The sequence below is a fragment of the Panulirus ornatus genome, chromosome 4, assembly GCF_036320965.1.
Source record: "Panulirus ornatus isolate Po-2019 chromosome 4, ASM3632096v1, whole genome shotgun sequence".
Lineage (NCBI taxonomy): Eukaryota > Metazoa > Arthropoda > Malacostraca > Decapoda > Palinuridae > Panulirus > Panulirus ornatus.
Genome location: NC_092227.1, coordinates 75985464 through 76001101, shown reverse-complemented (window position 1 = coordinate 76001101; position 15638 = coordinate 75985464). Strand labels below are relative to the sequence as shown.

The 15638-nt window shown below is 43.1% G+C and overlaps 1 protein-coding gene across 1 annotated transcript in view; it reads right to left on the bottom strand.

Moving 5' to 3' along the window:
• The window catches only part of LOC139745808 (uncharacterized), a 71304-nt gene that overhangs the window by 25746 nt on the left and 29920 nt on the right, over positions 1-15638 (bottom strand). The gene's annotated exons all lie outside the window — the stretch shown is intronic.

Below are 15638 nucleotides of genomic sequence, written 5' to 3'. Positions count from 1 at the left end.
GCTGGAAATCCTCCCCTCTCGTTTTTTTTTTTTTTTTAATTTTCCAAAAGAAGGAACAGAGGGAGCCAGGTGAGGATATTCCAAAAAAGGCCCAGTCCTCTGTTCTTAACGCTACCTTGCTAATGCGGGAAATGGCGAATAGTTTAAAAGAAAGAAAGAAAAGATATATATATATATATATATATATATATATATATATATATATATATATATATATATATATATATATATATATATATATATTTTTTTTTGCTTTGTCGCTGTCTCCCACGTTTGCGAGGTAGCGCAAGGAAACAGACAAAAGAAATGGCCCAACCCACCCCCATACACATGTATATACATACGTCCACACACGCAAATATACATACCTACACAGCTTTCTATGGTTTACCCCAGACGCTTCACATACCCTGATTCAATCCACTGACAGCACGTCAACCCTGGTATACCACATCGATCCAATTCACTTTATTCCTTGCCCTCCTTTCACCCTCCTGCATGTTCAGGCCCCGATCACACAAAATCTTTTTCACTCCATCTTTCCACCTCCAATTTGGTCTCCCACTTCTCCTCGTTCCCTCCATCTCCGACACATATATCCTCTTGGTCAATCTTTCCTCACTCATTCTCTCCATGTGCCCAAACCATTTCAAAACACCCTCTTCTGCTCTCTCAACCACGCTCTTTTTATTTCCACACATCTCTCTTACCCTTACGTTACTTACTTGAACAAACCACCTCACACCACACATTGTCCTCAAACATCTCATTTCCAGCATATCCATCCTCCTGCGCACAACTCTATCCATAGCCCACGCCTCGCAACCATACAACATTGTTGGAACCACTATTCCTTCAAACATACCCATTTTTGCTTTCCGAGATAATGTTCTCGACTTCCACACATTCTTCAAGGCTCCCAGGATTTTCGCCCCCTCCCCCACCCTATGATACACTTCCGCTTCCATGGTTCCATCCGCTGACAGATCCACTCCCAGATATCTAAAACACTTTACTTCCTCCAGTTTTTCTCCATTCAAACTTACCTCCCAATTGACTTGACCCTCAACCCTACTGTACCTAATAACCTTGCTCTTATTCACATTTACTCTTAACTTTCTTCTTTCACACACTTTACCAAACTCAGTCACCAGCTTCTGCAGTTTCTCACATGAATCAGCCACCAGCACTGTATCATCAGCAAACAACAACTGACTCACTTCCCAAGCTCTCTATTCCACAACAGACTTCATACTTGCCCCTCTTTCCAAAACTCTTGCATTCACCTCCCTAACAACCCCATCCATAAACAAATTAAACAACCATGGAGACATCACACACCCCTGCTGCAAACCTACATTTACTGAGAACCAATCACTTTCCTCTCTTTCTACACGTACACATGCCTTACATCCTCGATAAAAACTTTTCACTGCTTCTAACAACTTGCCTCCCACACCATATATCCTTAATACCTTCCACAGAGCATCTCTATCAACTCTATCATATGCCTTCTCCAGATCCATAAATGCTACATACAAATCCATTTGCTTTTCTAAGTATTTCTCATATACATTCTTCAAAGCAAACACCTGATCCACACATCCTCTACCACTTCTGAAACCACACTGCTCTTCCCCAATATGATGGTCTGTATATGCCTTCACCCTCTCAATCAACACCCTCCCATATAATTTACCAGGAATACTCAACAAACTTATACCTCTGTAATTTGAGCACTCACTCTTATCCCTTTGCCTTTGTACAATGGCACTATGCAGCATTCCGCCAATCTCAGGCACCTCACCATGAGTCATACATACATTAAATAACCTTACCAACCAGTCAACAATACAGTCACCCCCTTTTTTAATAAATTCCACTGCAATACCATCCAAACCATGCTGCCTTGCCGGCTTTCATCTTCCCAAAGCTTTTACTACCTCTTCTCTGTTTACCAAATCATTTTCCCTAACCTCTCACTTTGCACACCACCTCGACCAAAACACCCTATACTGCCACTCTATCATCAAACACATTCAACAAACCTTCAAAATACTCACTCCATCTCCTTCTCACATCACCACTACTTGTTATCACCTCCCCATTTGCGCCCTTCACTGAAGTTCCCATTTGCTCCCTTGTCTTACGCACTTTATTTACCTCCTTCCAGAACATCTTTTTATTCTCCCTAAAATTTAATGATACTCTCTCACCCCAACTCTCATTTGCCCTCTTTTTCACCTCTTGCACCTTTCTCTTGACCTCCTGTCTCTTTCTTTTTATACTCTCCCACTCAATTGCATTTTTTCCCTGCAAAAATCGTCCAAATGCCTCTCTCTTCTCTTTCACTAATACTCTTTACTTCTTCATCCCACCACTCACTACCCTTTCTAATCAACCCACCTCCCACTCTTCTCATGCCACAAGCATCTTTTGCGCAATCCATCACTGATTCCCTAAATACATCCCATTCCTCCCCCACTCCCCTTACTTCCATTGTTCTCACCTTTTTCCATTCTGTACTCAGTCTCTCCTGGTACTTCCTCACACAAGTCTCCTTCCCAAGCTCACTTACTCTCACCACCCTCTTCACCCCAACATTCACTCTTCTTTTCTGAAAACCTATACAAATCTTCACCTTAGCCTCCACAAGATAATGATCAGACATCCCTCCAGTTGCACCTCTCAGCACATTAACATCCAAAAGTCTCTCTTTCGCGCGCCTGTCAATTAACACGTAATCCAATAAACCCTCTGCCATCTCTCCTACTTCCATACGTATATTATGTATATCTCGCTTTTTAAACCAGGTATTCCCAATCACCAGTCCTTTTTCAGCACATAAATCTACAAGCTCTTCACTATTTATGTATTCATTAACTTATTATTCATTTGCTTTGTCGCTGTCTCCCGCATTAGCAGTAGATCGCAAGGAAAAGCGAAAGAATGCCCAACCCACCCACATACACTGTATATATCAATCACATCACCCGGAAATATATATACCTTTACATCTCATGTTATACATATATATACACCACAGACATCAATATACACACATGTACAAATTCATACTGTCTGCTTTATTCATTCCCACCACCACCCCCACACATGGAAACATCCCCTCCCCCCTCATTTTGGCCAGTAGCTAGCGTAGGAAACGCAACAAAGGCCCATTGTTCAATCAGACTTTAGCTATCATGTAATAATGCACAGAAACCCCAGCTCCCCTTTCCACATTGAGGCCCCACACAACTTTCCTGGTTTACCTCCGACGCTTCACATGCCTTGGTTCAATCCATGACAGCACGTCGACCCCGGTATACACATCGTTCCAATTCACTCTATTCCTTGCACGCCTTTCACCCTCCTGCATGTTCAGGCCCCGATCACTCAAAATCTTTTTCGCTCCACTTTCCACCCCCAATTTGGTCTCCCACTTCTCCTCGTTCCCTCCACCTCTGACACAAAATCTCTTGGTCAATCTTTCCTCACTCATTCTCTCCATGTGACCCAAACATTTCAAAACACCTCTTCTGCTTCTCAACCACACTCTTTTTTTTACCACACATCTCTCTTACCCTTTCTTACTTACTCGATCAAACCACCTCACATCACATATTGTCCTCAAACATCTCATTTCCCGCACATCCACCCTCCTCTGCACAACCCTATCCATAGCCCACGCCTCGCAACCATACAACATTGTTGGAACCACTATCCTTCAAACATACCCATTTTTTGCTTTCGAGATAATGTTCTCGACTTCCACACATTCTTCAAGGCTCCCAGAATTTTCGCCCCCTCCCCCACCCTATGATACACTTCCACGGTTCCATCCGCTGCCAGATCCACTCCCAGATATCTAAAACACTTCACTTCCTCCAGTTTTTCTCCATTCAAACTTACCTCCCAACTGACTTGACCCTCAACCCTACTGTACCTAATAACCTTACTCTTATTCACATTTACTCTCAACTATCTTCTTTCACACACTTTACCAAACTCACTCACCAGCTTCTGCAGTTTCTCACATGAATCAGCCACCAGGGCTGTATCATCAGCGAGCAACAACTGACTCACTTTCCAAGCTATCTCATCCACAATTGACTGCATACTTGCCCCTCTTTCCAAAACTCTTGCATTCACCTCCCTAACAACCCCATCCATAAACAAATTAAACAACCATGGAGACATCACACACCCCTGCCACAAACCTACATTCACTGAGAACCAATCACTTTCCTCTCTTCCTACACGTACACATGCCTTACATCCTCGATAAAAACTTTTCACTGCTTCTAACAACTTGCCTCCCACACCATATATCCTTAATACCTTCCACAGAGCATCTCTATCAACTTTATCATATGCCTTGTCCAGATCCATAAATGCTACATACAAATCCATTTGCTTTTCTAAGTATTTCTCACTTATATTCTTCAAAGCAAACACCTGATCCACACATCCCTACCACTTCTGAAACCACACTGCTCTTTCCCCAATCTGATGCTCTGTACATGCCTTCACCCTCTCAATCAATACCCTCCCATATAATTTACCAGGAATACTCAACAAACTTATACCTCTGTAATTTGAGCACTCACTCTTATCCCCTTTGCCTTTGTACAATGGCACTATGCAAGCATTCCGCCAATCCTCAGGCACCTCACCATGAATCAACATACATACATTGAATAGCCTTACCAACCAGTAAACAATACAGTCACCCCATTTTTAATAAATTCTACGCAATACCATCCAAAACCGCAGCCTTGCCGGCAGTTGAGGAATAATTGGTATACATGGGGTGTTCAGTGTTGTAAATGAAAATGGTGAAAAGCTTGTAGATTTATTTGCTGAAAAAGGGGCTGGTGATTGGGAATACCTGATTTTAAAAGAGAGATATACATAAGTATTTCGTATGTAAGTAGGAGAGACGGTCAGAGAGCGTTACTGGATTACGTGTTAATTGATAGGCGCGCAAGAGAGACTTCTGGATGTTATGTCTGAGAGGGGCAACTGGGAGGGATGTCTGATCATTATCTTGCGGAGGCGAAGGTGAAGATTTGTAGAGGTTTTCAGAAAAGAAGAGAGAATGTTGGGGTGAAGAGAGTGGTGAGAGTAAGTGAGCTTGGGAAGGAGACTTGCGTGAGGAGTACCAGGAGAGACTGAATACAGAATGGAAAAAAGGGGAGAACAAAGGAGGTAAGGGAGTGGGGGAGGAATGGGATGTATTAAGGAAGCAGTGATGGCTTTCGCAAAAGATGCTTGTGGCATGAGAAGGGTGGGAGGTGGGCAGATTAGAAAGGGTTTGTGAGTGGTGGGGTGAAGAAGTAAGATTATTAGTGAAAGAGAAGAGAGAGGCATTTGGACGATTCTTGCAGGGAAATAATGCAAATGAGTGGGAGATGTATAAAAGAACGAGGCAGGAGGTCAAGAGAAAGGTGCAAAAGGTTGAAAAAGAGGGCAAATGAGAGTTTTGGGGGGAGAGAGTATCATTAAATTTTAGGGAGAATAAAAAGATGTTCTGGAAGGAGGTAAATAAAGTGCGTAAGACAAGGGAACAAATGGGAACTTCAGTGAAGGGGGCTAATGGGGAGGTGATAACAAGTAGTGGTGATGTGAGAAGGAGATGGAGTGAGTATTTTGAAGGTTTGTTAGAATGTGTTTGATGATAGAGTGGCAGATATAGGGTGTTTTGGTCGAGGTGGTGTGCAAGTGAGAGGGTTAGGGAAAATGATTTGGTAAACAGAGAAGAGGTAGATGAAAGCCGGCAAAGGGAGCAGATTTGGATGGTATTGCAGTGGAATGGGGTGACTGTATTGTTGACTGGTTTGGGGGAAAGGGTTTTTTAATGTATGTATGATTCATGGTGAGGTGCCTGAGGATTGGCGGGGAAAGCTTGCATAGTTCCATTGTACAAAGGCAAAGGGGATAAGAGTGAGTGCTCAAATTACAGAGGTATAAGTTTGTTGAGTATTCCTGGTAAATTATATGGGAGGGTATTGATTGAGAGGGTGAAGGCATGTCCAGGGCATCAGATTGGGGAAAGAGCAGTGTGGTTTCAGAAGTGGTAAGAGGATGTGTGGATCAGGTGTTTTGCTTTGAAGAATGTATGCGAGAAATACTTAGAAAAGCAAATGGATTTGTATGTAGCTTTTATGGATCTGGAGAAGGCATATGATAGAGTTGGGTAGAGATGCTTGTGGAAGGTACTAAGAATATAAGGTGTGGGAGGCAAAATTGTTAGAAGCAGTGAAAAGTTTTATCGAGGATGTAAGGCATGTGTACGTGTAGGAAGAGAGGAAAGTGATTGGTTCTCAGTGAACGTAGGTTTGCAGCAGGGGTGTGTGATGTCTCCATGGTTGTTTAATTTGTTTTTTGGATGGGGTTGTTAGGAGGTGGGAAAGCAAGGTTTTGGAAAGAGGGGCAAGTATGAAGTCTGTTGGGGATGAGAGAGCTTGGGAAGTGAGTCAGTTGTTGTTCGCTGATGATACAGCGCTGGTGGCTGATTCATGTGAGAAACTGCAGAAGCTGGTGACTGAGTTTGGTAAAGTGTGTGGAAGAAGAAAGTTAAGAGTAAATGTGAATAAGAGCAAGGTTATTAGGTACAGTAGGGTTGAGGGTCAAGTCAATTGGGAGGTGAGTTTGAATGGAGAAAAACTGGAGGAAGTGAAGTGTTTTAGATATCTGGGAGTGGATCTGTCAGCGGATGGAACCATGGAAGCGGAAGTGAATCATAGGGTGGGGGAGGGGGCGAAAATTTTGGGAGCCTTGAAAAATGTGTGGAAGTCGAGAACATTATCTCGGAAAGCAAAAATGGGTATGTTTGAAGGAATAGTGGTTCCAACAATGCTGTATGGTTGCGAGGCGTGGGCTATGGATAGAGTTGTGCGCAGGAGGATGGATGTGCTGGAAATGAGATGTTTGAGGACAATGTGTGGTGTGAGGTGGTTTGATCGAGTAAGTAACGTAAGGGTAAGAGAGATGTGTGGAAATAAAAAGAGCGTGGTTGAGAGAGCAGAAGAGGGTGTTTTGAAATGGTTTGGGCACATGGAGAGAATGAGTGAGGAAAGATTGACCAAGAGGATATATGTGTCGGAGGTGGAGGGAACGAGGAGAAGAGGGAGACCAAATTGGAGGTGGAAAGATGGAGTGAAAAAGATTTTGTGTGATCGGGGCCTGAACATGCAGGAGGGTGAAAGGAGGGCAAGGAATAGAGTGAATTGGAGCGATGTGGTATACAGGGGTTGACGTGCTGTCAGTGGATTGAATCAAGGCATGTGAAGCATCTGGGGTAAACCATGGAAAGCTGTGTAGGTATGTATATTTGCGTGTGTGGACGTGTGTATGTACATGTGTATGGGGGGGGGGTTGGGCCATTTCTTTCGTCTGTTTCCTTGCGCTACCTCGCAAACGCGGGAGACAGCGACAAAGTATAAAAAAAAAAAAAAAAAAAAAAAAAAAAAAAAATATATATATATATATATATATATATATATATATATATATATATATATATATATATATTGTCCCTGGGGATAGGGGAGAAAGAATACTTCCCACGTATTCCCTGCGTGTTGTAGAAGGCGACTAAAAGGGGAGGGAGCGGGAGGCTGGAAATCCTCCCCTCTCGTTTTTTTTTAATTTTCCAAAAGAAGGAACAGAGGGGGGCCAGGTGAGGATATTCCACAAAGGCCCAGTCCTCTGTTCTTAACACTACCTTGCTAGCGCGGGAAATGGCGAATAGTTTAAAAGAAAAGAATATATATATATATATATATTATCCCTGGGGATAGGGGATTAAGGATACTTCCCACGTATTCCCTGCGTGTCGTAGAAGGCGACTAAAAGGGGAGGGAGCGGGGGGCTGGAAATCCTCCCCTCTCGTTTTTTTTTTTTTAATTTTCCAAAAGAAGGAACAGAGGGAGCCAGGTGAGGATATTCCAAAAAAGGCCCAGTCCTCTGTTCTTAACGCTACCTCGCTAATGCGGGAAATGGCGAATAGTTTGAAAGAAAAAGAAAGATATATATATATATATATATATATATATATATATATATATATATATATATATATATATATATATATATATATATATATATTTTTTTTTTGCTTTGTCGCTGTCTCCCGCGTTTGCGAGGTAGCGCAAGGAAACAGACGAAAGAAATGGCCCAACCCACCCCCATACACATGTATATACATACGTCCACACACGCAAATATACATACCTACACAGCTTTCTATGGTTTACCCCAGACGCTTCACATACCCTGATTCAATCCACTGACAGCACGTCAACCCCGGTATACCACATCGATCCAATTCACTCTATTCCTTGCCCTCCTTTCACCCTCCTGCATGTTCAGGCCCCGATCACACAAAATCTTTTTCACTCCATCTTTCCACCTCCAATTTGGTCTCCCACTTCTCCTCGTTCCCTCCATCTCCGACACATATATCCTCTTGGTCAATCTTTCCTCACTCATTCTCTCCATGTGCCCAAACCATTTCAAAACACCCTCTTCTGCTCTCTCAACCACGCTCTTTTTATTTCCACACATCTCTCTTACCCTTACGTTACTTACTCGATCAAACCACCTCACACCACACATTGTCCTCAAACATCTCATTTCCAGCATATCCATCCTCCTGCGCACAACTCTATCCATAGCCCACGCCTCGCAACCATACAACATTGTTGGAACCACTATTCCTTCAAACATACCCATTTTTGCTTTCCGAGATAATGTTCTCGACTTCCACACATTCTTCAAGGCTCCCAGGATTTTCGCCCCCTCCCCCACCCTATGATACACTTCCACTTCCATGGTTCCATCCGCTGCCAGATCCACTCCCAGATATCTAAAACACTTTACTTCCTCCAGTTTTTCTCCATTCAAACTTACCTCCCAATTGACTTGACCCTCAACCCTACTGTACCTAATAACCTTGCTCTTATTCACATTTACTCTTAACTTTCTTCTTTCACACACTTTACCAAACTCAGTCACCAGCTTCTGCAGTTTCTCACATGAATCAGCCACCAGCACTGTATCATCAGCGAACAACAACTGACTCACTTCCCAAGCTCTCTATTCCACAACAGACTTCATACTTGCCCCTCTTTCCAAAACTCTTGCATTCACCTCCCTAACAACCCCATCCATAAACAAATTAAACAACCATGGAGACATCACACACCCCTGCTGCAAACCTACATTTACTGAGAACCAATCACTTTCCTCTCTTTCTACACGTACACATGCCTTACATCCTCGATAAAAACTTTTCACTGCTTCTAACAACTTGCCTCCCACACCATATATCCTTAATACCTTCCACAGAGCATCTCTATCAACTCTATCATATGCCTTCTCCAGATCCATAAATGCTACATACAAATCCATTTGCTTTTCTAAGTATTTCTCATATACATTCTTCAAAGCAAACACCTGATCCACACATCCTCTACCACTTCTGAAACCACACTGCTCTTCCCCAATCTGATGCTCTGTACATGCCTTCACCCTCTCAATCAACACCCTCCCATATAATTTACCACGAATACTCAACAAACTTATACCTCTGTAATTTGAGCACTCACTCTTATCCCCTTTGCCTTTGTACAATGGCACTATGCATGCATTCCGCCAATCCTCAGGCACCTCACCATGAATCATACATACATTAAATATCCTTACCAACCAGTCAACAATACAGTCACCCCCTTTTTTAATAAATTCCACTGCAATACCATCCAAACCTGCTGCCTTGCCGGCTTTCATCTTCCACAAAGCTTTTACTACCTCTTCTCTGTTTACCAAATCATTTTCCCTAACCCTCTCACTTTGCACACCACCTCGACCAAAACACCCTATACCTGCCACTCTATCATCAAACACATTCAACAAACCTTCAAAATACTCACTCCATCTCCTTCTCACATCACCACTACTTGTTATCACCTCCCCATTTGCGCCCTTCACTGAAGTTCCCATTTGTTCCCTTGTCTTACGCACTTTATTTACCTCCTTCCAGAACATCTTTTTATTCTCCCTAAAATTTAATGATACTCTCTCACCCCAACTCTCATTTGCCCTCTTTTTCACCTCTTGCACCTTTCTCTTGACCTCCTGTCTCTTTCTTTTATACATCTCCCACTCAATTGCATTTTTTCCCTGCAAAAATCGTCCAAATGCCTCTCTCTTCTCTTTCACTAATAATCTTACTTCTTCATCCCACCACTCACTACCCTTTCTAATCAACCCACCTCCCACTCTTCTCATGCCACAAGCATCTTCTGTGCAATCCATCACTGATTCCCTAAATACATCCCATTCCTCCCCCACTCCCCTTACTTCCATTGTTCTCACCTTTTTCCTTTCTGTACTCAGTCTCTCCTGGTACTTCCTCACACAAGTCTCCTTCCCAAGCTCACTTACTCTCACCACCCTCTTCACCCCAACATTCACTCTTCTTTTCTGAAAACCTATACAAATCTTCACCTTAGCCTCCACAAGATAATGATCAGACATCCCTCCAGTTGCACCTCTCAGCACATTAACATCCCAAAGTCTCTCTTTCGCGCGCCTGTCAATTAACACGTAATCCAATAACACTCTCTGGCCATCTCTCCTACTTCCATACGTATACTTATGTATATCTCGCTTTTTAAACCAGGTATTCCCAATCACCAGTCCTTTTTCAGCACATAAATCTACAAGCTCTTCATATTTATGTATTCATATACTTATTTATTCATTTTGCTTTGTCGCTGTCTCCCGCATTAGCGAGGTAGCGCAAGGAAACAGACGAAAGAATGGCCCAACCCACCCACATACACATGTATATACATACACATCCACACACGGAAATATATATACCTATACATCTCAATGTATACATATATATACACACACAGACATACATATATACACATGTACACAATTCATACTGTCTGCTTTTATTCATTCCCACCGCCACCCCACCACACATGGAATAACATCCCCCTCCCCCCTCATGTGTGCGAGGTAGCGCTAGGAAACGACAACAAAGGCCCCATTCGTTCACACTCAGACTTTAGCTATCATGTAATAATGCACAGAAACCACAGCTCCCTTTCCACATTGAGGCCCCACACAACTTTCCATGGTTTACCTCCGACGCTTCACATGCCTTGGTTCAATCCACTGACAGCACGTCGACCCCGGTATACCACATCGTTCCAATTCACTCTATTCCTTGCACGCCTTTCACCCTCCTGCATGTTCAGGCCCCGATCACTCAAAATCTTTTTCGCTCCATCTTTCCACCTCCAATTTGGTCTCCCACTTCTCCTCGTTCCCTCCACCTCTGACACATATATCCTCTTGGTCAATCTTTCCTCACTCATTCTCTCCATGTGACCAAACCATTTCAAAACACCCTCTTCTGCTCTCTCAACCACACTCTTTTTATTACCACACATCTCTCTTACCCTTACATTACTTACTCGATCAAACCACCTCACATCACATATTGTCCTCAAACATCTCATTTCCAGCACATCCACCCTCCTCTGCACAACCCTATCCATAGCCCACGCCTCGCAACCATACAACATTGTTGGATCCACTATTCCTTCAAACATACCCATTTTTGCTTTCTGAGATAATGTTCTCGACTTCCACACATTCTTCAAGGCTCCCAGAATTTTCGCCCCCTCCCCCACCCTATGATCCACTTCCGCTTCCATGGTTCCATCCGCTGCCAGATCCACTCCCAGATATCTAAAACACTTCACTTCCTCCAGTTTTTCTCCATTCAAACTTACCTCCCAACTGACTTGACCCTCAACCCTACTGTACCTAATAACCTTACTCTTATTCACATTTACTCTCAACTATCTTCTTTCACACACTTTACCAAACTCAGTCACCAGCTTCTGCAGTTTCTCACATGAATCAGCCACCAGGGCTGTATCATCAGCGAGCAACAACTGACTCACTTCCCCAAGCTATCTCATCCACAACTGACTGCATACTTGCCCCTCTTTCCAAAACTCTTGCATTCACCTCCCTAACAACCCCATCCATAAACAAATTAAACAACCATGGAGACATCACACACCCCTGCCACAAACCTACATTCACTGAGAACCAATCACTTTCCTCTCTTCCTACACGTACACATGCCTTACATCCTCGATAAAAACTTTTCACTGCTTCTAACAACTTGCCTCCCACACCATATATCCTTAATACCTTCCACAGAGCATCTCTATCAACTCTATCATATGCCTTCTCCAGATCCATAAATGCTACATACAAATCCATTTGCTTTTCTAAGTATTTCTCACTTATATTCTTCAAAGCAAACTCCTGATCCACACATCCTCTACCACTTCTGAAACCACACTGCTCTTCCCCAATCTGATGCTCTGTACATGCCTTCACCCTCTCAATCAATACCCTCCCATATAATTTACCAGGAATACTCAACAAACTTATACCTCTGTAATTTGAGCACTCACTCTTATCCCCTTTGCCTTTGTACAATGGCACTATGCAAGCATTCCGCCAATCCTCAGGCACCTCACCATGAATCAACATACATACATTAAATAACCTTACCAACCAGTAAACAATACAGTCACCCCATTTTTTAATAAATTCTACTGCAATACCATCCAAAACCGCAGCCTTGCCGGCAGTTGAGGGAATAATTGGTATACATGGGGTGTTCAGTGTTGTAAATGAAAATGGTGAAAAGCTTGTAGATTTATTTGCTGAAAAAGGACTGGTGATTGGGAATACCTGATTTCAAAAGAGAGATATACATAAGTATACGTATGTAAGTAGGAGAGACGGCCAGAGAGCGTTATTGGATTACGTGTTAATTGGTAGGCGCGCGAGAGAGACTCCTGGATGTTAATGTGCTGAGAGGGGCAACTGGAGGGATGTCTGATCATTATCTTGCGGAGGCGAAGGTGAAGATTTGTAGAGGTTTTCAGAAAAGAAGAGAGAATGTTGGGGTGAAGAGAGTGGTGAGAGTAAGTGAGCTTGGGAAGGAGACTTGTGTGAGGAAGTACCAGGAGAGACTGAATACAGAATGGAAAAAGGTGAGAACAAAGGAGGTAAGAGGAGTGGGGGAGGAATGGGATGTATTAAGGAAGCAGCGATGGCTTGCGCAAAAGATGCTTGTGGCATGAGAAGGGTGGGAGGTGGGCAGATTAGAAAGGGTAGTGAGTGGTGGGATGAAGAAGTAAGATTATTAGTGAAAGAGAAGAGAGAGGCATTTGGACGATTCTTGCAGGGAAATAATGCAAATGAGTGGGAGATGTATAAAAGAACGAGGCAGGAGGTCAAGAGAAAGGTGCAAGAGGTGAAAAAGAGGGCAAATGAGAGTTGGGGTGAGAGAGTATCATTAAATTTTAGGGAGAATAAAAAGATGTTCTGGAAGGAGGTAAATAAAGTGCGTAAGACAAGGGAACAAATGGGAACTTCAGTGAAGGGGGCTAATGGGGAGGTGATAACAAGTAGTGGTGATGTGAGAAGGAGATGGAGTGAGTATTTTGAAGGTTTGTTGAATGTGTTTGATGATAGAGTGGCAGATATAGGGTGTTTTGGTCGAGGTGGTGTGCAAAGTGAGAGGGTTAGGGAAAATGATTTGGTAAACAGAGAAGAGGTAGATGAAAGCCGGCAAGGCAGCAGGTGTGGATGGTATTGCAGTGGAATGGGGTGACTGTATTGTTGACTGGTTGGTAAGGTTATTTAATGTATGTATGATTCATGGTGAGGTGCCTGAGGATTGGCGGAATGCTTGCATAGTTCCATTGTACAAAGGCAAAGGGGATAAGAGTGATTGCTCAAATTACAGAGGTATAAGTTTGTTGAGTATTCCTGGTAAATTATATGGGAGGGTATTGATTGAGAGGGTGAAGGCATGTACAGGGCATCAGATTGGGAAAGAGCAGTGTGGTTTCAGAAGTGGTAGAGGATGTGTGGATCAGGTGTTTGCTTTGAAGAATGTATGCGAGAAATACTTAGAAAAGCAAATGGATTTGTATGTAGCTTTTATGGATCTGGAGAAGGCATATGATAGAGTTGATAGAGATGCTCTGTGGAAGGTACTAAGAATATAAGGTGTGGGAGGCAAGTTGTTAGAAGCAGTGAAAAGTTTTTATCGAGGATGTAAGGCATGTGTACGTGTAGGAAGAGAGGAAAGTGATTGGTTCTCAGTGAACGTAGGTTTGCAGCAGGGGTGTGTGATGTCTCCATGGTTGTTTAATTTGTTTATGGATGGGGTTGTTAGGGAGGTGAATGCAAGAGTTTTGGAAAGAGGGGCAAGTATGAAGTCTGTTGGGGATGAGAGAGCTTGGGAAGTGAGTCAGTTGTTGTTTGCTGATGATACAGTGCTGGTGGCTAATTCATGTGAGAAACTGCAGAAGCTGGTGACTGAGTTTGGTAAAGTGTGTGAAAGAAGAAAGTTAAGAGTAAATGTGAATAAGAGCAAGGTTATTAAAGTACAGTAGGGTTGAGGGTCAAGTCAATTGGGAGGTAAGTTTGAATGGAAAAAAACTGGAGGATGTAAAGTGCTTTAGATATCTGGGAGTGAGTGGATCTGGCAGCGGATGGAACCATGGAAGCAGAAGTGTATCATAGGGTGGGGGAGGGGGCGAAAATCCTGGGAGCCTTGAAGAATGTGTGGAAGTCGAGAACATTATCTCCGAAAGCAAAAATGGGTATATTTGAAGGAATAGTGGTTCCAACAATCTTGTATGGTTGCGAGGCGTGGGCTATGGATAGAGTTGTGTGCAGGAGGGTGGATGTGCTGGAAATGAGATGTTTGAGGACAATATGTGGTGTGAGGTGGTTTGATCGAGTAAGTAATGTAAGGGTAAGAGAGATGTGTGGAAATAAAAAGAGCATGGTTGAGAGAGCAGAAGAGGGTGTTTTGAAATGGTTTGGGCACATGGAGAGAATGAGTGAGGAAAGTTTGACCAAGAGGATATATGTGTCTGGAGGTGGAGGGAACAAGGAAAAGTGGGAGACCAAATTGGAGGTGGAAAGATGGAGTGAAAAAGATTTTGAGTGATCAGGGGCCTGAACATGCAGGAGGGTGAAATGAGGGCAAGGAATAGAGTGAATTGGATCGATGTGGTATACCGCGGTCGACGTGCTGTCAATGGATTGAATCAGGGCATGTGAAGCGTCTGGGGTAAACCATGGAAAGTTCTGTGGGGCCTGGATGTGGAAAGGGAGCTGTGGTTTCGAGCATTATTACTTGACAGCTAGAGACTGAGTGTGAACGAATGGGGCCTTTGTTGTCTTTTCCAAGCGCTACCTCGCACACGAGGGGGGAGGGGGATGTTATTCCATGTGTGGCAAGGTGGCGATGGGAATAAATAAAGGCAGACAGTATGAATTATGTACATGTGTATATATGTATATGTCTGTGTGTGTATATATATGTGTACATTGAGATGTATAGGTATGTATATTTGCGTGTGTGGACGTGTATGTATATACATGTGTATGGGGGTGGGTTGGGCCATTTCTTTCGTCTGTTTCCTTGCGCTACCTCGCAAACGCGGGAGACAGCGACAAAGCAAAATAAATAAAATAAATATCTTGTGTGTACTCCTGAA